Here is a 21028-nt window from a genome sequence, read left to right on the forward strand (position 1 = left end):
AATGTGCTCTCTAACCATTTGCTGCAAAATTGTTAGCAGCCTAACTATGGTTAGCATGTCATCTGAACAGGGTCATTACTTATGCTGTTATATTTCGTTTGTAAACATTTCTCTGACTGCTTTTACCTCTGGTCTGTTAATCACAATAAAAATAACTGAACTGATCTCAGAAATGACAATATTCAAATACCAGTGCAGGGACACTTCAACTTACTAGGACACTCTGTCGCTGACCTTAGGGTGGCCATTCACAAACAAAGGGACTTCAAAGGCAGATTCCAACATGAACAGCTGAGTTACTGTTCCTCAACAGGTTCAACTCCATCTCCTGTGGCTTGGGGCAAAGGTGTTTTTTACATATGTTAATCAGCTTACTAATGCAAGGCCATCTGTGGTATTACCCAACAACTGTTTTGTGAATGGCTACTATTAATTACCATTGCCTGTACTTTATGCAGTGATTCAGTGTTTACAGTCTCCACCTCCCAACCGTGTGTGTGTGTGTGTGTGTGTGTGTGTGTGTGTGTGTGCGCGCGCACTTGGAACTCAATAAGCTGATTGGTGGGAGATTCGGGCCATATAAAAGGAAGTACATCTTCACACTGCGCATAGTCAAAGTATGGAATTTGCTGCTACATGACATAGTGTTGGCAACCAATTGTAAAAGGGGTTAGACAAATTCCTGGAGGAGAATGCTATCAATGGCTACTAGTCCCAATGCCTCTGTGCTACTCCCCGTATCATAGGCAGTAAGTGTATGTACACCAGTTGCTGGGGAACATGGGCAGGAAGGTGCTGTTGCAATCATTCATGCTTTGGGGATTTCTGCCAACGACTGGCCCACCACTCTGTGAACAGAATGCTGGACTAGATCTGTATAGAATGTGGAATTTACCTGGATACCTTGACTAAACACTTGTTGTGATTCAGCAACACTGCTGCAGTGCTTTTAATTCCACCCCTGCTGGGTTTATTTATTTATTTATTAAATTTATATACCACCCCATAGCCAAAGCTCTCCTGGCTTTCCCTCTTCAGTGAAGTCAGGCAGGCTTTCATTGTGGTTCAACTTCTTATTCTTGTTGATTATTATTAATAATATTACTAGTACTGGTATTATTAACATTATTATTGTTGTTGTTTACTAATGGCTGTGTGATCACAGTGCAGTCAATCAACTCTGAAGGAAGGAAGACAATGCTTTACCCTTATCCTCCTAGCCCATTAGTTATGGGATGCAAAAGGCATCTCTCTGTGCTGTTCCCGCCTCACAGGGCTGGTTTGCATTACTGGCTTTGATGGCCTGAAAAGTGGAAACAATCCTTGGCTCACTTACTTGTGCCCCCAGAAATGTCTGCTGCATGCCTGCCTTCCCACCTCCGCCTGGGTGCTGTCATTGTGGGGTATTGGGATCTGCTGCCTGGGACTTATTTCTCCATAGATCTATGGCACAGTGTGTGTGTAGCATCTCTCTGCCTGCCTCTCTGCCCTCCTGGTGCCTGGGAGATGTAGCTGGGCTGTGTGGGTCAACCCCACAAGCCACTTGCATGCTTGCTCCCAGTGCTTCAGGCCAGGGCATAGCCACTGCTTGCTGCTGCCTCTCCTCTTCTGTGCCTGCCTCACAGGGACAGTTGTGTGTGTTTTGCTTTGACTCAGGGCATTATTCCTTCCTGCACTCACCCTGTTTAGACTTCGTGAAGTTCCAAGTAAATTTTTGAAGTTTGGAAGAAGATTCATAAGGTTTATCTTTAAATACTCCCCAATTCATGGAATGTTGGGATTTCCTTTGAAATGCCCATGAATAAGGAAAGCCCATTTAGCTGTCTGCAGCTTTAAAAATCCCTAAGCTATTTGGATTTCTGAAAATGGGGTGGGGGATTTTCAAAAAATCCCCCAAAATCAGTGGAGACTTCAATTGACTTCCAACTGGGCATGAAGGTGGATACATGGATAAGCTCTCATGGTGCCAATTTTGAGGTTTCTAACATGAAAACTGACAGAGTTCTAGAAAGGGGTGTGAATGGGGGTTAGAGGGTGATGCTTAAAAGGAAAAAAAATCGCCAAAAATCAGGGCATGCTTGGATTTGCTTGAAACTTGCCATGAATATGGATCTGGATGGCATCTGTGAGGTTGCCCACTTCCAAGTTTGTATCTGTATAGATGTTGGAGTAAATCCCATTTCTGAAAATGGGGTGGTTTTTTTTCAAAAATCCCCCCAAAATCAATGGAGGCTCGGATTAACTTCCAACAGGGCATGAAGGTGGATACATGGATAAGCTCTCATGGTGCTGATTTTTAGGTTTCTAAGTTTAACAGAGAAAAAGTTATAGGTGTTTGGATTTCAATGCAAGTCTATGGGGGGGGGGGGGAACAGAGCTCCAATTCGGATCTGGAGCTCCGCAGCGAAGCGGAGCAGAACACTGGTGGATCGGTGTGGAGCAGACCCGAAAATTGCAGATTGGGATCCGAAGAGGATCGGGGGGGGGGGGCCGTGCACAGCCCTAATTATTGGCTCCCCACCCTGTTTGAGAGGCTCTTTCTTGGAACAGTTACTCCTGCTGCACAAATTTCCCATTTGTTTATTTCCCAGCCTATAAATTTGTGCAAATATCTCCTCCATGTACTTCCCAAATTTTCCCTTACTGATGTTCACACAACAAAATTCTGCAGCTTCCAATCAGGACAGGCCCCAGGAAACAATACCAAGAAAAGCATCCAACTTGCCAGTACCAAATTCATAGGGTGAGGGCCTGGGCCTTGTTTTCACTGGGTATGAAATCAGGCAGGATTCCCCTGCTGAGTCCCAAGTCTTTCGTTTAGATGTAGTTTCATACCAGGCAGCTATGGCCAGCCCAAAGGCATGTAGGAATGTGGCACAGGATGGGATGCAGCTGTTTAGACAACCAGATCTAATTAAGGAAAGGGAAAGAGATATTGGTCTGTGGTGTAAATGTGTGCGAGGAAGGTGAAATATTGAGATGTTATAGAGGACAGATGTAACAGGAAGCTGTGCCACGACACAGGCTCTTTACAACAGGCCTGTGCGTGGATGCTCCCTGCTCAAGCTAAGCGCCACCACTTTATGAGCCTGAGGTGAGGGACAAACACCACCTTTCTACAAACTATGTGGAGAAAGGGTTTAAGCCGGAATAATTTCAGGAATAAAATAATGCGCTGTGAATTATATGTGCTGATGGTGAATTAATGTCAGAACGGGTGTTATATGTATATAACTGCAGATGATAAATGCCAAGGAGACACGTGGGATTTTTGTGGTAGTAAAATAAACTGAATAAAAATTTATTTCAATGTTCACAAATTTTGTTTCATAATAAAACTTTTCAGACCCTTGTTAAAACCTCTCATCCAATCCTTTCTCTCTTCTCATACACGCTTTCCTTTGTCTCACACTTTCACTCTTGAACTTTCTTTATTAGCAGGATTGTTTAATATATACTAACTGACTATCTGCACACTACACTCAAAAGACAACCCTCTTTACCCTGATCCTCCAATTCTCCCTTGAACCCAAGTACTTTAAAAACACCACACCTTATCACCTCAGACATTCCCTTATATATCCTCCTCCCCCCTCCTAAGATATTCAATCTCCACCCACTTAGGTCAACATTCTAAACACAATAGACTTACAAATGCTAGACATACATTAGGGTGGGTGTAACGCCACAGAAGCAAATGTAGAACTGCCACATCTGAGTAATGTTAATGGAGATGTTTGAACTATGTACAATGACTGCATGAGAGGAGGACATACACTCATTCAATCAATCAATCAATCGTCTGCTAGGATATACAATTGTGCACAACTGTATTCTTCTAGGTCTCTCTCCGCATAACTGGATAGCCTGTTTTTCCTGGGTTCCAGATTGTGCTAAAAGAGCTCTACATACATGCATACAGTTACACTTGTGTAGTCTCCCTGGACAGGTTGAACTGAATGTGCATGGACGGGGGTCTATTATTACGAAGAAAGTGCAAAAGCCGGGTTGCAGTTAAACCTCAAAAAAACCAAGATTATGGCAACCAGCTTGATTGATAACTGGCAAATAGAGGGAGAAAACGTGGAGGCAGTGACAGACTTTGTATTTCTGGGTGCAAAGATTACTGCAGACGCTGACTGCAGACAGGAAATCAGAAGACGTTTACTTCTTGGGAGGAGAGCAATGACAAATCTTGATAAAATAGTTAAGAGCAGAGACACCACACTGACAACAAAGGTCTGCATAGTTAAAGCAATGGTATTCCTCGTAGTAACCTATGGCTGCGAGAGCTGGACCATAAGGAAAGCTGAGCGAAGGAAGATAGATGCTTTTGAACTGTGGTGTTGGAGGAAAATTCTGAGAGTGCCGTGGACTGCAAGAAGATCAAACCAGTCCATACTCCAGGAAATAAAGCCAGACTGCTCACTTGAGGGAATGGTATTAAAGGCAAAACTGAAGTACTTTGGCCACATAATAAGAAGACAGGATACCCTGGAGAAGAGGCTGATGCTAGGGAAAGTGGAAGGCAAAAGGAAGAAGGGCCGACCAAGGGCAAGATGGATGGATGATATTCTGGAGGTGACAGACTTGACCTTGTGGGAGCTAGGGGTGGCAACGGCCAACAGAAAGCTCTGGCGTGGGCTGGTCCATGAAGTCACGAAGAGTCGGAAACGACTGAATGAATAAACAACAAACCCCATTCCCCACAGTTCAGTGTACATGCAAAGATTGTGTGAAACAGGCAAATGTAGCAATAAATATTTACAGATTAAGATCTCTAAACAAAGGAAGCATTTTATTAATTTGTGTTTTCAGTAATATTAATATTTACAATATTATAAACCTTCCAAAGGTACCTAACTAAATTCAAGCAACTTTTTTTTTTTTCATTCTCTGGCAGTCTATGCTCAAGGATTCCTGTCATACTGCCCTCTGGTAATCTTTTTATTAAGCAGCAGATTAAAGAGCAGGGTGGAAGAACACCACTATTTCTTCCCTTGTGAGCTGAAAAAAATCAGTCTGGCATTTTACTTGATCACTCACTCACACACACACACACACACACACACACACACACACTTTGTGAAGCCAATCTCTTAAAAAAACCTGCTATACTAAAAAAAAAGATAATTTAGAATCTCCAGCAGAGGGAGCCATACGAATTTCATACAGTACTGTTGAGTTTCTTGCGTGCAAGTATACCATATGACGAAGTGAAGAAAAATTCTGAAGCCAACTTACTCTACCTTCTGGTACTTGTCTTTATTTGAATGAGAAAGTTTAGAACATTCTTTTTTTTAAAAAAACAAAACTTTCAATGGCTTTCCTGAATAAGGCTGATTGTTTGGATCCCCACTCTGGGTTCAGGCCCAGTTTGGGACAGAAACACCTTTGATCACCTTAATGGATGTCCTATGCTGGGAACTTGAACAGAGTATGTCTGCTGCAGCTCTCAGCAGCATTCAAATTGATTCCATTGACCACAACATCTTTCTGGGATGTTTGGCCAGCATGTGACCTGGGGGCACTGTTTTGCAGTGTTTCTGATCCTACCTGGCTGAACGATGCCCCTGGAAGACGGTCCTGGGGAACTATTGCTCATCCCCTTGGCCATTGGTATCTTCGTTTCCTCAAGGCTCTATTTTGTCCCCTCTGACTTTTAACATTTATACTATATGAAGCCACTGGAAGAGGTCATCCAGAATTTGCGGGGTGGTTTCCATCACTATGCTGATGATACCCAACTTTGTAACATTTTTTCAACTGATGTCAACTAGGCATGTGCTCCGCTCCTATTAGAAGCGCAGAAGCAGGAGCGAATTGGCCTGCTCCGCCTTGCCCAGAGGCATAGTAGAAGCGGACCGCGGACCCCTAGAAGCAAGGCGAAGAGAAGCGCCCATTTTCGGAGCGCTTCTCTTTCCGCGGAGCGCTCCGATCGCCATCTTGAAACATTTCTCCCATAGATAACTGGGTTGTTTTTGAAGCTATCGTTCTGAAAATTCTTGTGCTTAGACAGTCGTGGATGGGGGTCATTTTGAGACTACTCTCACCTCTCTGCGTTGTGCGGGTCGCGTGCTATATTTTTTTTAAAATCGGGTCAACAAACAGGGACAGCGCGGGTCAAACGGCGGTTTTCGCCCATAGGATTGCATTGCGGAAAAGAATCGGGGATAACTGGGTTGATTTTTAAGCTATCGCTCTGAAAATTCTTGTGCTTAGACAGTCGTGGATGGGGGTCATTTTGAGACTACTCTCACCTCTCTGCGTGGTGCAGGTCGCGCGCTAGAATTTTTAAAAAAGTAGGGTAAAGGCGGGAAAAAGATTACCTTTTCGATTGCTGAGGGGCAGAGTCAACTCCCGGTCATGATCACATGATCCCAAAGTTGGAGGAGGAGATAGAAAAAACGGGTAACTTGGGATTCTGGGAAACTTCTCTTTCTTAGTCTGAACGGACTTTTCCCAGTGTTTTTTAAAACAGTAGCCCCACCAAATGCACAAACACAACTTGTGAAATCATATACTAAGCCAATAATAAGAGATAGAAACACAGCACTGCTACCCACCCTAACTTTGGAGAACAACTGAAAAGATGTGGTGCAAGGGGATGAGGTCCCCTAGGGCATCTCATTGTGGACGTGCCCCCACTCTCTCCTGTACTTGGAAGGCCATCAGAGCCTTCCAAAGAGAGTAACCCGGTGGAGCAATGCCTATCATGAGTTGAAGTGAGTGGTCTACTTCTCTTAGTGGTGGAGCAATGCCTATCATGAGTTGAAGTGACAGTTCCACTTCTTAGCGGTGGAGCAATGGCTTTCATGAGTTGAACTGACAGCCTTGCTTCTTAAAAGACTGGTTGACCAGTCAAATTGGCAGCTGCTGCTTCCCCCTCCCCTGGGCACGTCCCCCTATTGCTGGTAAAAGACAGATATAGCCTTTTAAAAAAAGTTCTTCTTGCTGTTTATTCAGCAACATTGCTGCTTTTAATTCCACCCCTCCTTCGTTTATTTATTTATTCCATTTTATATGCATTACTGGCTTATCCTTAGCTCACTTTCTTATGCCCCCAGAAATGTCTGCTGCCTGCCTGCCTGTCTTCCCTCTCTCCTCCCCTGCCCGCCTTGCAGGGATGTTGTGTGTGTCTGGCTTTGACTCAGGGGAGAAGTCCTTCCTGTGCTCACTTGGAGTTTTGGAAGTTCCAAATCCATTTTTCAAGTGTGGAAGAAGATTCATATAGGTTGATCTCTACTCCCCAATTCATGGCATGTTGGGATTTCCTTTGAAATGGCCCCATTGAGAGGTCTGCAGGTTTAAGCCCCACCAAAAAACAGGGGATGATGGGACTGCCTTGAGTCTCGGCGTGCGTATGTATCCCTGGATAAGCTTTCATGGTGGCGAGTTTGAGGTTTCTAACGTGCAAATTGACGGAGCTATCGAAAGGGGTGTGAATGGGGTGCCCAATTTTCAAAAATTCCCCAAAAATCGGGATGATGGGATTTCCTTGAAACTTGGCGTCCATGTGGACACGTGGATAAGCTATCATGGTGCCGAGTTTGAGGTTTCTAACGTGCAAATTGACGGAGCAATCGAAAGGGGTGTGACTTAGGGTTATGGGTGGTGCGTTAGAGGTTAGAGCCCCGCCAAAAATCAGGGGATGATGGGACTGCCTTGAGTCTGGGCGTCCATGTGGACACATGGATAAGCTGTCATGGTGGCAAGTTTGAGGTTTCTAACGTGCAAATTGACGGAGCTATCCCAGGGGTCTGAATGGGGTGCCCGATTTTCATAAATTCCTCAAAAATCAGGGGATGATGGGATTGCCTTGAAACTTGGCATGCGTGTTTATACGTCCATGAGGTGTCATGGTGCCAAACATGAGGTTTCTAACTTGAACCAAAAAAAAGTTGTTTACTTTTTTAGCTTTCAATGCAACCCTATGGGGGGGAAAAACGGAGCTCCGATCCGGATCTGGAGCTCCGAGCGGAGTGGAGCGGAAACGGGTGGAGCAGGGGCTGGGCGAAGCGGCCCGATCCAAAAATTGCGGATCTGGAAGTGAAGCGGAGCGGGGGGTCCATGCACACCCCTAATGTCAACTGTTGAAGTCCTGAACCATTGTCTGAAATAAGTGATAGATTGGATGTGGGCTAATAAATTGAAGTCCAGACATGATAGAGTTACTGTTGGTCAATAGACAAGCTTATCCTGGATTGGGGGTGTTTTGGATGGCGTTGCACTCCCTCTGAAGGATCAGGTTTGCAAGGTTAGGGTCTTTCTATATATGGCATTGCTCCTAGAGGTCCAGGTGGATGCTGTGGCCAGCAGCACCTTTGCTCAGCTTTGGATCTGGTCGGTGTTCCATGTCTTAATCATTTATTGCTTGGATTACTGCACTCTTCCTCAACTGTTGCCCCCCAGTTCAAAATAACTGGAGGGCACCAGGTTGGTAAAGTCTGGATTACTGCAACATGCTCTATGTGGGGCTGTCTCTGAAGAGCATTTGGAAACTGCAACTATTGCAAAATGCAGTGGCCAGATTGCTTCCTGGTGTGCACTTTGTTTACAAAATTACACAGCCCTGTAGCAACTGATTGGGATCCAATTTGTTTCCAGGCACAATCCAAGTTGCTGGTTCTTACCTATAAAGTACTAAATGGTTTTGGGCCAGGATATCTGAAAGATCACCCCCTTATGTATAAATCCATCTGTAGTTTAAGATCTGCTTTGGAGGCCCTGCTGTACGCCTCACAACCAAGAGAGGCTAAGTGGGTGGGGAAATGGAACATGTGGGCAGAAGCTTTACATATAACATTACTGGGATGTGGTGTATACTTCTTTTCCTTTTCTGATCACAACACTTCATACTACTACTTTAGAATGAACAACAAAGAATTCATAGAACATAGCAGTGGGCAGCTTGCAGGACACGGGCAGCCCCCCCCCCCTCCAGTGCACCCCAATGTAAAAACTTTTTTTTTTTTTTGCAAACAAAATGGCATCCGGAGCTGCTATAGAAGACCAAAAGGATCAAGGGGAGCTTGCAAACAAGCTAATTTGACTGTTTTGCCACTCCATAGCAGCTCTGGATGCCATTTTTGTCTTTATTTTATTTTATTATTTCCCCACTTGTTTTTGACAGCTGCTGGGGTTGAAAATGGCCTTCAGACCTCCCAAAGTTGCCTACATAACACAACAAAGAGGTGACATAAAGCTTGTTTAATTTTGTCACAGCATGCTTAATATTGCTAACTCTCTGGAATGTGTTACTTTAGGACTGGGGGTGGGGACACAGCTTGTTGTCCTTTGATTATTTATTTATTTTAGATGTATAAACAAAATGGCACTCTGTAGCAGCTTTGAAACATTAAAACATGAATTTAGCTTGCTTGCTCGATACGTTTGTCCGTTTTAGCACTCCATAGCTGCAATGAAGCACTAAAGGGGTAAAATTAGCTATTATTATTATTATTATTATTATTATTATTATTATTATTATTATTTTTAAACTAAAATCCTTCCCATTGAGAAGAAATGGGAGCAAAAATGTCCCCTGGACCTTCTACAGTTGCTCACCCTTACTTCAGTGAACGTAAAATCTGGAGGGTTTTTTTTAGTCCTTTATAATTTAATTACTCTGAAGTATTTAAAAATACAATTCCAGACATTAATAATTTAGACATTTACTGTAAAAAAGAAAGAAAAGAAAGAAAAATAGGAATCTCCAAAGTTGCATAATGTTCCAGTTAGAGTGATTACCACTTTGCTTATTGCAACATGGGATGACTTGTGTTGCACTTGCTCCGTCAAATGAAGCAGGAAGTCTAAAGCAACCCTTTGAAAACATGATTTAACCATTTAAAAATAATAATAGAAGCAATAAATAAATATTTACTAGATTCATGCACAGCTTTCTGTTGTAGTGTTCTGTATGGACAATGATTCTGCTTCTGTCATTATCAGAGAATGTTATCACAATAGTTTTAGTTTATTACAGAATCAAAACTGGAAAGACCAATAGACTATCGAATTCAAGTTTATGTTCCAGTACTGGGACATTGACCTAGCAATGCCCCATTGATCTGCACAGACAAGACCACACTGTGTCACAAGCCAAAAGCAAGTGCATCACAGAAATGCATTTGCAGAGCACATAGTTTCCCATTATTCAAGCAGGTGAGGCAACCTTAGACTCGAGGAGAAATCAACCCCACCCCAACACACCAGTTTCACTAGTTAATCTGACCAGAGGTGACATTTCTTCCGGACCGCAGAAGATGATCAGTCAGTTTCTATGTGCTGCACTTTGACAAGGATATAGCCAAACCGGAACAGGCTCAGAGGAGTACAACTAAAATGTTAAGCAATATGGGGGGTGGGGAAGTCCTACAATGAAAGCTTGAAAAAGCAATCCTATGTTTAGAGAAGACAAGACTGAAGAAGACATGATAGCACTTTTCAAATATGTGAGGAGCCGTCACCAAGAAGAAACCAAAAGTTGTTCCCTCCTGACCCAGAGGGTAAGTCTAGATTTAATGGTCTTAATTTACAGGAGGGTAGATTTCAGTTGACATTATGAGAAATGTCTTGAACGTAAGAGTGGTTAAATAATGGAACCTATTATTTGGGAGGAGTTCTGGGCTCTCCCTCTCTGGAGGTCTTCAAATAGAGGCTGGGCAGACATCTGTTGGAGATTCTCTAGTTATGGATTTCCTGCATTGCACATGAGACTAGACAAAGTGGCCTACAAGGCCCCCTCCAACTCTAGGATTGTGTAAATTTGAGCAAAATGGGGAGTGTAAGCACATTTTATTAACTTTTTAAGCATTCATTGATGGTGCAATCCTTACCATTTGCACAGTTGTTAACTCAAACAAATAAGAAAGAAAGTCGTCCAACTGAGCTTAGTGGCATTTACTTCCAAGTAAACTTACATAAGATTGCAATGTGAAAGTAAGAATGCCTTTTGATAATCAGAATATCTGTACAATTTGTTTTGTTTCTGGCTCACTTGTCTAGCACTCAAGTGACAAGTACTCCATATGCAATTCTCTCTCTCTACCTTGCCCTACTGAGACTACTGCATGCAGCCTCTATAACGTTGTGGTGCATAACACAGGGCTATGGCAGCTGAACCCTCAGTCCTAAGTATTTTGTAATCATAAAGAACTCTTGAAGAGCGAGAAGAATCATTGTGCCTGCAGTCTCCAATAGTGCTGTCACAACCATCCTCAATTCCAAAGGGAGAAAAAAGTGGGAGGATGAAAGGAGTAATCTATTTAAATAATATGATGACAAAATAGGTAGAAATGGAAATTGACATGGAGTAACTTGGGATCAAAATAGTTGTGATGTGGGAGCACTGTGTTTGGAGCTCTGAGTGTCTTTTTCTTCCTGAAAAAAGCAACTGTGTGGTAGGATGGATTTGGATTGGGCCTACGGTATGGGAGGAGGTGGTTTAACGCTTTGCACCCATGCTGCAACCCTGATCCAGTCCCCACCACCAGCAGCCAAAGGTGCTTTCTAAGAAAGAGAAAGATGCCAGAATGTCCTACGTTCAGTCTGAGCATTAGACATGAAATAAGGAAGTCGTTCATTTCTACATTTATGGCCCTGCTCTTATCCTCTACCTTCCCCCACCCCTACCCCCATATAATTGCAGGGCTATGAAGTTTACATATGAATGTTACATATTCCTATCCTTTTTGCAAGCATTAAATACAGAGCTTAGATCTGGTGCACACATTATACAGAGCTGGGCAACTCATGAGCCTACAACTCCCATCCTCTCCCACCCCTGACTATGCTGACTAGGACTTATGGGAGGTAGAGGCCAAGGCATCTGGAGGCCTACAGCTTGCCCACACCTGCATTCATTTATAATCTTTTCCCCTTGGTAAAGTTCAGATATGCAGCACAGTTTGCTGGAGAGAGATGTGTACTCAATAACGTCATATTTGCACAGGCTCCCAATTTAAAGTGCTGCCGTTGACTTATAAAGCACTAAATGCCCTCAAACATGCATACCTAAAGGATCGCCAGCTCCAAAATGAACCTTCCCATATGCTCAGGTGCTCTTTTGAGGCCTTGCTTCATGGTGCACCTACATTGGGAGGCTAGAGTAGCTATCACCAGAAGCAGGATCTTATTAATGGTTGTCCCCCTAATAATGAAGTTTCATCCCAAGGGAACCTTGGCTGAGCCCTTCTCTCCTCTCTTTTTAGAGCCTAGCAAGAATTAGTCTTTTCCAGAGAGCTTTTGGGGGAATGAGAGCTAAACTGGTTCTATGCTTATTTCTGATTCTTTTTTTAAAATTTATTTTTATTTAGTTAATAGTTGAGTATGTGTGTTTTTAAAATATTGTCGCTTTGGGTATGTTGGATGATTGCATTCGTAAGATAAAAAATTATCAATAAATAAACATGAGGCCAGGACACAGAATCAAGTGTTACAGATGGGGAGAGGAACAGTAGCTATCTCATTAATTTATCTTGTAATAAAATTCTATTTGAGGTTTAGCTGCAGGAAAAGCTCAGTTCCTTTGGTTGTTGAGGCAAGAATGTCACTCCACCCACTTCCTGATAGACCTTTCCTGTCTCTGTATTCTTCAACAGGGTCCTAATTCCAATTTCTTTTTATAATGAGGCAGAACTGCATCATATACTGCATGCAATGACATTTCCTTTCTGTCTTTGTAATGCTGTAATTTCCCTGCTGCATGATTGACAGAAACGATAGCCCATGAGCACATAAGCATATAGATAATAGTTTGTGGTTACGAAAAGCCACAGTACAAATGAGCTATCATTACTCCTCTGTAATAAACATTGCAAGGATATATCCACAGGTTTTGGGGGAAAGCGTGATTCAGTACACCCACTTCCCTTCAAACAGCAACTATGAAAATACAGAGCATCAATTGGAAGTCCACGTATCATACTGGGATTAGCAGTCTGGAGTTAGTTCAGATGATAGCGTTAACACAGAGGAAAAAACCACACAAAACACCACTCAACTCAGCATCATCTGTAGCTTAGAAGTGGGATGCCCTCAATATGCAGACACCAAGTTCTCATATCCTTAATGAAGAATCTAGGAGCAGCAGTCTCTGTCCTGAAGCAGAGTTTGGACAGTGTGGTCAAGTGAATGAAAAAGACTAGATTAAAATCAAATCCAGACAAGTCAGGGTTGGGGCCTGTAGGGAATGGCCATGGTTTAGCCCAGTCTTCCCCATCCTGGTGCCCTCTAGATGTTCTGAACTAAAACTCCCATCATTCCTGACCGTCAGCCGTGCTGGCTGGGGATGATGGAAGTTGAAGTCCAAAATGTCTAAATAGCACTATGTTGGGGAAGGCTGATCTAGCCTGCCTATGACTGATGGGATTTCTGTGATCCTGTGTGTCAGGTAAAGGGCTTGGGAAAGCCTTGAGAATGTCAGAGTTGTTCTTAAGTTTGTCTTCAAACTTAGTACAGAGGCTTTCTCCTCTCTTAGACATGCAAGCCAGACTTTGCTATACAGATCTAGGTTTCCATACTTTTCCATCTTGATTACTACAATCAACTTTCAATGGAACTGCCCTTGAAGATACATGGTATGGAATCATAGAACAAATGAGTTGGAAAGAGCTATATGGCCATCGATTCCAACCCCCTGCTCAATGCAGGAATCCACCTTAGAGCATACCTTAGTAATTGGTTCCATTGTCTAGTGCTCTAACAGTCAGGAAGTTTTTTCTGATGTCCAGCCAGAATCTGGCTTCCTGTAACTTGAGCCCATTATTCCATGTCCTGCACTCTGGAATGATCGAGAAGAGATCCTGGCCCTCCTCTGTGTGACAACCTTTCAAGTATTTGAAGAATGCTATCATATCTCCCCTCAATCTTCTCTTCTCCAGGCTAAACATGCCCAGTTCTTTCAATCTCTCTTCACAGGGCTTTGTTTCCAGACCCCATGATCTTCCTCATTGCCCTCCTCTGAACCCCCAGAAGTGGATGTAATACTCAAGATGAGGCCTAACCAGTGCTAAACAGAGGGGAACCAGTACCTCACACAATTTTGAAGCTATACTTCTATTAATGCCTTCCAAAATAACATTTGATTTTTTTGCAGCTACATCACACTATTGGCTCAAATGCAGCTTGTGATCTACAACAATCCCAAGATCCTTCTCACTTGTAGAATGCTATATGTTTCCTAACAGGTGCAAGGAGTCAGACACCTATTCAAACTTTTGTGCCCATTTCACCGATTGCCAATTTTTGCTTCTGGGCCCAATTAAAGGTGCTGATTTTAACCTTGTACAGCCTAGGACCCTCATGCCTTAAGAACCGTTCCTTTCCAATGAGCTCACTTGCTCTAGTCAGTGAGCCTTACAGTCCAGTTCAAATGGAATAACCCCACAATTTTGAACCTCCTCCATAAAGACGTGAGGAAACTTTCATCTAGTAAAAATGCCTCTTGCACCCTCACTTATTGGGAGAGGGTGCACAAGGCACTTCTACTAGCCCCAGCTGAGGATACTGGTTTCCGTGCCTATTTATATGTTGTTGTTATTGTTGATGTTAGTATCAAACTTGAAATCAACCAGAAATCAACCAGTAGATCCTGATCTGCCCAACTCTGCTCTAATCTTCTTTTAAAGCTGTCTTAAGTTAGTCATTATCATATTATTATTATTATTATTATTATTTATTTATTTATTTATTTACATAGCACCATCAATGTACATGGTGCTGTACAGAGTAAAACAGTAAATAGCAAGGCCCTGCCGCATAGGCTTACAATCTAATAAAATCATAGTAAAACAATAAGGAGGGGAAGAGAATGCCAACAGGCACAGGGTAGGGTAAAACTAACAGTATAAAGTCCGCACAACATCAAGTTTTAAAAGCTTTAGGAAAAAGAAAAGTTTTTAGTTGAGCTTTAAAAGCTGCGATTGAACTTGTAGTTCTCAAATGTTCTGGAAGAGCGTTCCAGGCGTAAGGGGCAGCAGAAGAAAATGGACGAAGCCGAGCAAGGGAAGTAGAGGCCCTTGGGCAGGCGAGAAACATGGCATCAGAGGAGCGAAGAGCACGAGCGGGGCAATAGTGTGAGATGAGAGAGGAGAGACAGGAAGGAGCTAGACCGTGAAAAGCTTTGAAGGTTAACAGGAGAAGTTTATATTGGATTCTGAAGTGAATTGGAAGCCAATGAAGAGATTTCAGAAGCGGAGTAACATGGTCAGAGCGGCGAGCCAAGAAGATGATCTTTGCGGCAGAGTGGTGAACAGAAACCAACGGACTGATGTGAGAAGAAGGAAGGCCAGAGAGAAGAAGGTTGCAGTAGTCCAACCGTGAAATAACCAGCGCATGAACAAGCGTCTTGGCAGAAGAGACAGACAAAAATGGTCGAATCCTGGCAATATTATACAGGAAAAAACGACAAGATTTAGCTACTGCCTCAATATGAGGAATAAAAGAGAGCGAGGAGTCAAATATAAAGCCAAGGCTACGAGCTTCCTTGACCGGAGTAAGCGTAACATCATTGACAGTAAGAGAGAATGAGAGATGAGGAGAAGGTTTAGGAGGAAAAACAAGCAATTCAGTCTTTGCCATATTACGTTTCAAACGACGATGAAGCAGCCAAGCTGAGATATCTGAAAGACATGCCGAGATACGATCGTGAACATCAGGAGAAAGTTCCAGAGATGACAGATATAGTTGTGTATCATTGGCGTACAGATGATATTGGAGGCCATGAGATTGAATAAGCTTGCCCAAGGGCAACATGTATAAGGAAACAACAACGGGCCAAGCACTGAGCCTTGCGGAACCCCTACTGAAAGGGGAAAGGAGGAAGACGAGCTGCCATTAGCCAACACGCTGAAAGAGCGACCTGCTAGATAGGAGGCAAACCAGTTATAGACAGAGCCACAAAATCCAAGGTCATGAAGGGAATCTAAGAGAAGATCATGATCAACCGTGTCAAAGGCTGCAGTTAGATCAAGGAGAATAAGAACGGAATAATGGCCTTTAGACTTGGCAGTAAGGAGATCACTGGTGATCTTAGTAAGGGCTGTTTCGGTGGAATGCAGAGGACGGAATCCAGATTGAAAAGGATCCAAAGCAGAGTTACTAGAAAGAAAGTCAAGACAGCGAGAGTAGACCGCACGCTCCAGGATCTTTGAAACAAACGGCAACAGAGAGACAGGTCGGTAGTTAGACAGAGATAGCCTATCAAGAGTAGGTTTCTTGAGAATGGGAGAGACTGTAGCATGTTTAAAAGCAGAAGGAAATGAACCAGAGGACAGAGAAAGACTAATAATATGAAGCAAGGAAGGGAGGATAGCAGGAATAAGATTAATAAAGACACGAGAAGGAATCGGATCACGAGAACAAGTGGAAGGCTTCGAAGAGCGCAGTATTGTAGACAGTTCATCCGCTGAGACCGAAGGAAATGCAGAGAAATTTGCAGGAGGAACTGACAGATGAGGAACAGGAACTGGAAGAGGAGCAGAGCTGGCCAGATCAGAGCGGATAGTTTGGATTTTAGCATTGAAAAAAGAGGCAAAGTTATTAGCAGACAGAGAGGCGGGGATAGATGGCGGATTAGGCTTCAGAAGAGAATTGAAGGACGCAAAGAGCCGCTGAGGATGCCTAGCATTTGACTGGATCAGCGTTGAGTAGTACTGCTGTTTGGCCAATGAAATGGCAGAAGAGAAAGAGGAGAGTACAAATTTGTAATGGACAAATCCAAGTATGTGTGGACAAGTACATATTTTTGTATGTCCTGACGCTACTGCTAATCAATTTAATTAGATAACCTTGAGTTCTAACGGTGTAAGAAAAAAAAAACCAGACTTCTGTTCAGTTTTTCCACAAAATTCATGATTTTTAAAAACCTCTATCATGTTTCCCTCCTTTCTTCATCATTGCCTTTTTACACTAAAAAGACACTAACTCTCTAGCCTTTCCTTCTAAATTTATTATTATTGGGCAGTCCCATTATGACTTTGCGTCCTTGTTAATTTCATCAGCTAATTTCTTTTTGAAGATGCTAAACTCAGTGGTCTCATGATTTCATTGCAAGATGTTCTCCCACGTCTTTGCATTTTTACAGAAAGCAGTAAGATATTGATTTTGATATGTACAAGCCCAAACATGCACAGTCAATGAGTTGTATCCAATGATGTCCCTCTGCTGAAGGAAGGGTCTTTGATAAAGTGGAGGCTTCCATCAGTGGAATGGGTGATTATTTCCTATTCTTTCTCCTCCATATAATCCCCTCATGTCACCTCTCACACTATTCTGAACAGCCCCCCAAACCTCTGGAGCAGATTGGGGGGGGGCACAGAGGAGGGAGAAGCAGCAAAAATTGGATCAAACAGCCTTCTGTCAGCAGAGGGACACCAGTGGATATTAGCTGATGTTTCTGAAGGAAAAAATAAGAACCATTGACTGCCATTCTGGTGGGTAAAGCTTACAATAGAAGAAGCATGAGAGAATGAGTACCAGGACAATGGAGGATAAAGTCCGCAAAATTAAATGCTTGTCTGGATGAACTCTTAAGTTGGTGTCAGATCTCACTGTTAAGAGTAGATGCTGTTTTGAAAATGTTGCCTGGAAGGAAAATTGCACGACAGAAGAAAAAAATGTGCATATACAATATCTGTTTGGAAAATATTTTCTGATTCCAACCAATTGAGGAAAGTTTGAATGTGGTCCTAACTGTGTTCTGTTCTATTTTTAAAATGTAGAAAATTGAAAAGCATTCTTTTAAAATCTATTTTAAAGCGTTTTATTCTGTTTTTATTTTATTTTATCTTGTACACCGCTCCGAAATTTTCAATGGGGAGCAGTATATAAATATTGTAAATAAATAAATAATAAATGTATTTATTTTATTTATTTATTTATTACATTTTATACTGCCCAATAGCTGAAGCTCTCTGGGCAGTTCACAAAAATTAAAACCATAATAAAACAACCAACAGTCTAAAAACACAAATACAAAATACAGTATAAAATATAAATACAATATTTTCAGCTGTTTTTCTTTTTCTTTTTACCTTTCTAATTCAACACACAGTTTGACTACTTCAGTGGATTTTGGTGTGCTAAATGCTTTACAATACAAGATTAAACATTCAATTGTCAAAGCTTTCCCAAGCCACAGGGACTTTTGACACAGATAAATTCAGTAAAAAAAAGAAGGTTATTTTGATTACATCATAGGATGAATGATTATATGGATCATCTCTTAGTTTTAAAGATTTAGGTGGCATTTTAGCCTCCTCTGTATATCTGATAGCATTGTTCAGCATCCAAAGTGGTATTTACATTGCTCTCAGGCTGCTAAGTCACCTGTCCTTGTGCAAATATTTTCATAGCCTATGAGCCTTATGGCTGAAGTAAAAATAAATAAAAATAGCAAGAACATATTGCCACTTCCTTCAGACATTTGCATTCCTCCACTGCCCTTTCACATGCTTTCTAGCCAAATGATCACAGTAAAATTGACAGAAGTTAAAGGAAACAGAACACCATTTTAAAAAAGCATGGAATATTCTAATGCAGTCCCTGTTCAAGCTTTCCAGGAGGCTGCAATAGATAGGGGAAAGTGGGAAAGCTCATTACTGTGAGTGGAACTAGGGACACAGAAAGCTACCAACATAAATAGATCATACATTTTATCCATCAACTGCAGTATTGTCTGCTCGGGCAGCATCTTTCTAGAGACTGCGGCAAAGATCTTTCCTATTACCTAGTACCCAATCCCAGAGATGCCAAGGATTCAACTTGGGACCCTCCGCCTGAAAAGAATGCGCTCTAGCACTGCAATATGGTCCCTGCCCCACCATTCTGTGAGCTGCACTTAGGATACAAGCCGGTATTGTTGTTTTCCTCCTTGCCTTTCCATTGCCAAAGATCCAAATTCTAAATAAATTTGTGCCCTAAATTAATATTTTTTCACAAGGGCAGGCATTCATTTCCCACTATTTTGAAAGCATTTATATATAACACATGGATATATTTTTAGAGCACACTATGCATATAACTAAAATTATTGAATAAATATTTATATAAGCATTACTCAGACTCTGGAATTCCTGAAAAGTCTCCTTTTTGGTAAACCATCTAGGCATGTCCTGAATTCACTTTTGTAGAAGCGAAAGAGTTCAAATGCAGTTTGTTCAAGAGCTGCAAAGCTGATGATGATATAAAATATTAAACAGAATGCATTATTAAAGAATTGGAATGGAAATAGAAATGTTAGAAGACTTCGAAAGCAAGGAAAGTAGTTTTAAAATTGGAGGGGGAAAGAAAGAGGTGACAGGAAATAAAACAGGAGGAAGAAAATATGTTAATATGTATCAAATCATATGCCACGAGAATTATACAGTTGTGGAACTATACAATTCTTTCTGTCCAAACATTCCTAATAATTGAGTTCAAATACAGATCATGTTGGTAATGGACAACCCAGAATAAAGTATACCAGAGATATAGCACATCAGAAGATTTTGAAGGATACAAGATGTTTAAAGATACAAATTCAAATATGGCAAACAAGCTACTTATTCCACAGCTTTTGAGAATTCCTCAGACAGAATCACCAGGATGGCTAATATCCAATACTGAAAGAACATGCATTGCATGTTAGCAATCATATTTTGTTCTAAAGAACCATGGAAGATATAGTAATAATAATGATGTCATATTTTCTCACCTCTGAGACACAATTTATATCACTTGCAAAGCAACATTGGAGCCTCATTGATGCGATACGATAATTAAAGGATGGAACATTTTAAACGGTGAAATTGTTGTTTAATTTATTTCATGTGTGAGACAGGATAGTGATTATTTTAATTACCTGAAACAGGGCTACATTACGGAGATGAATTTACATCAGCAGTGAGTTTTGCTGAGTTGTAGAATCTGTGATGTGTAGAAATCAGCTGCTCAGATACCAGGAAGTTCTCCCTCCCTCCTTGTTGCATGATGCATAGCAAACAGAAAATATGAGGAACACAGCTGCTTGTCATGAGACTGGTTGAAACAGAACAGAGGCCAAGGAAGTCATGCTGTTTATCTACTGAGCAAAGTTGTCACAGATATCCTACTCAAAAGATTATGTCTTAATGTGATTTAAAGAACCATGTTACTTTGAGGTCTCATCCCACCCCACTTATATCCTTGCACATCTGCATGAAAAAAACATAATCTGTAAGGCAACTGTGTCTCTACATGGGGCTAGCTCACATAACCATGTTGGAGACATCAAGTGACAACTTGCATATATCAAAGGGCCATCACAGATCAGACAGAACTTCCATATCTTCTCATATATCATCTAAGTGAGTCAGTTCATACATTTGGCTGTCTGTCATGAAATGTATAGAGGCAGACAATTTTTGAAAGCTATTCCGTGTATAGATTAACATCTGGAGTGGGCACACAAGGCTGAAGTGATTAGCTTACTACCATTTGAGGGAAAATGCATTTTAGGAGAGTTTAAGGCGGCTATCCTGAGGACACTTAGGGCATAAACTTATGGTCCCTGAGAGGACATCCCAAGGGCCGTAGCATATTATAGACCTTCTTACCCACAGTTGATATTCCAATAATGGTAAGAGCTGAAAAGTGGTTTGGGAGCATGTTGGAAGTAGATTGAGACCTTGAATCCACAGGACCAAAATCCCTCCCCACCCTCACCTAAAACTGGATGGGCACAGTTAATTTCCCTCTTCCTGTGGTCAATGGAAGGGACTAAAAAAAACCCCCACCTTCTGTGGCTGGGAGAACAAAGGGACCAGTGGATCTGCCTACCCCCACCTTCAGCCCTAGCCAGTATGAGCTGGTAGAGCTTAGGAATTGGTGATTGCTCTGCAAAGAAATCTGCCCTGCCCCTCCTCCCCGCTCCATGGGATTGCTCTGTTATTTGTGAAGAATAAGTCCCACTGAACTTAATGGGACTTACTTCTGATTAGACATGCACAGGGTTGCAAATCTAGTCAGGAATGCAAGTCAGGGATTCTGCAACCTTCTGAGGTTT

The 21028-nt window shown here is 42.0% G+C and overlaps 1 protein-coding gene across 3 annotated transcripts in view; it reads right to left on the minus strand.

Moving 5' to 3' along the window:
• The window catches only part of LOC134401121 (cytochrome P450 7A1), a 33039-nt gene extending 13067 nt beyond the window's left edge, over nucleotides 1-19972 (minus strand). Inside the window, exons 1-2 of one of the 3 annotated variants that reach the window (XM_063129848.1) lie at nucleotides 19847-19972; nucleotides 215-334 (exon numbers count right to left, since the gene is read on the minus strand). The gene's annotated coding sequence lies outside the window, so the exon portion shown is untranslated. Of the gene's footprint in view, nucleotides 1-214; nucleotides 462-5556; nucleotides 5591-19846 lie in introns of those variants that run through there. The other 2 variants (XM_063129850.1, XM_063129849.1) reach the window with 2 other exon arrangements.
• Between the last annotated feature and the right edge of the window lie 1056 nt (nucleotides 19973-21028).

This window comes from Elgaria multicarinata, chromosome 7 (genome assembly GCF_023053635.1).
Source record: "Elgaria multicarinata webbii isolate HBS135686 ecotype San Diego chromosome 7, rElgMul1.1.pri, whole genome shotgun sequence".
Taxonomy (NCBI): domain Eukaryota; kingdom Metazoa; phylum Chordata; class Lepidosauria; order Squamata; family Anguidae; genus Elgaria; species Elgaria multicarinata.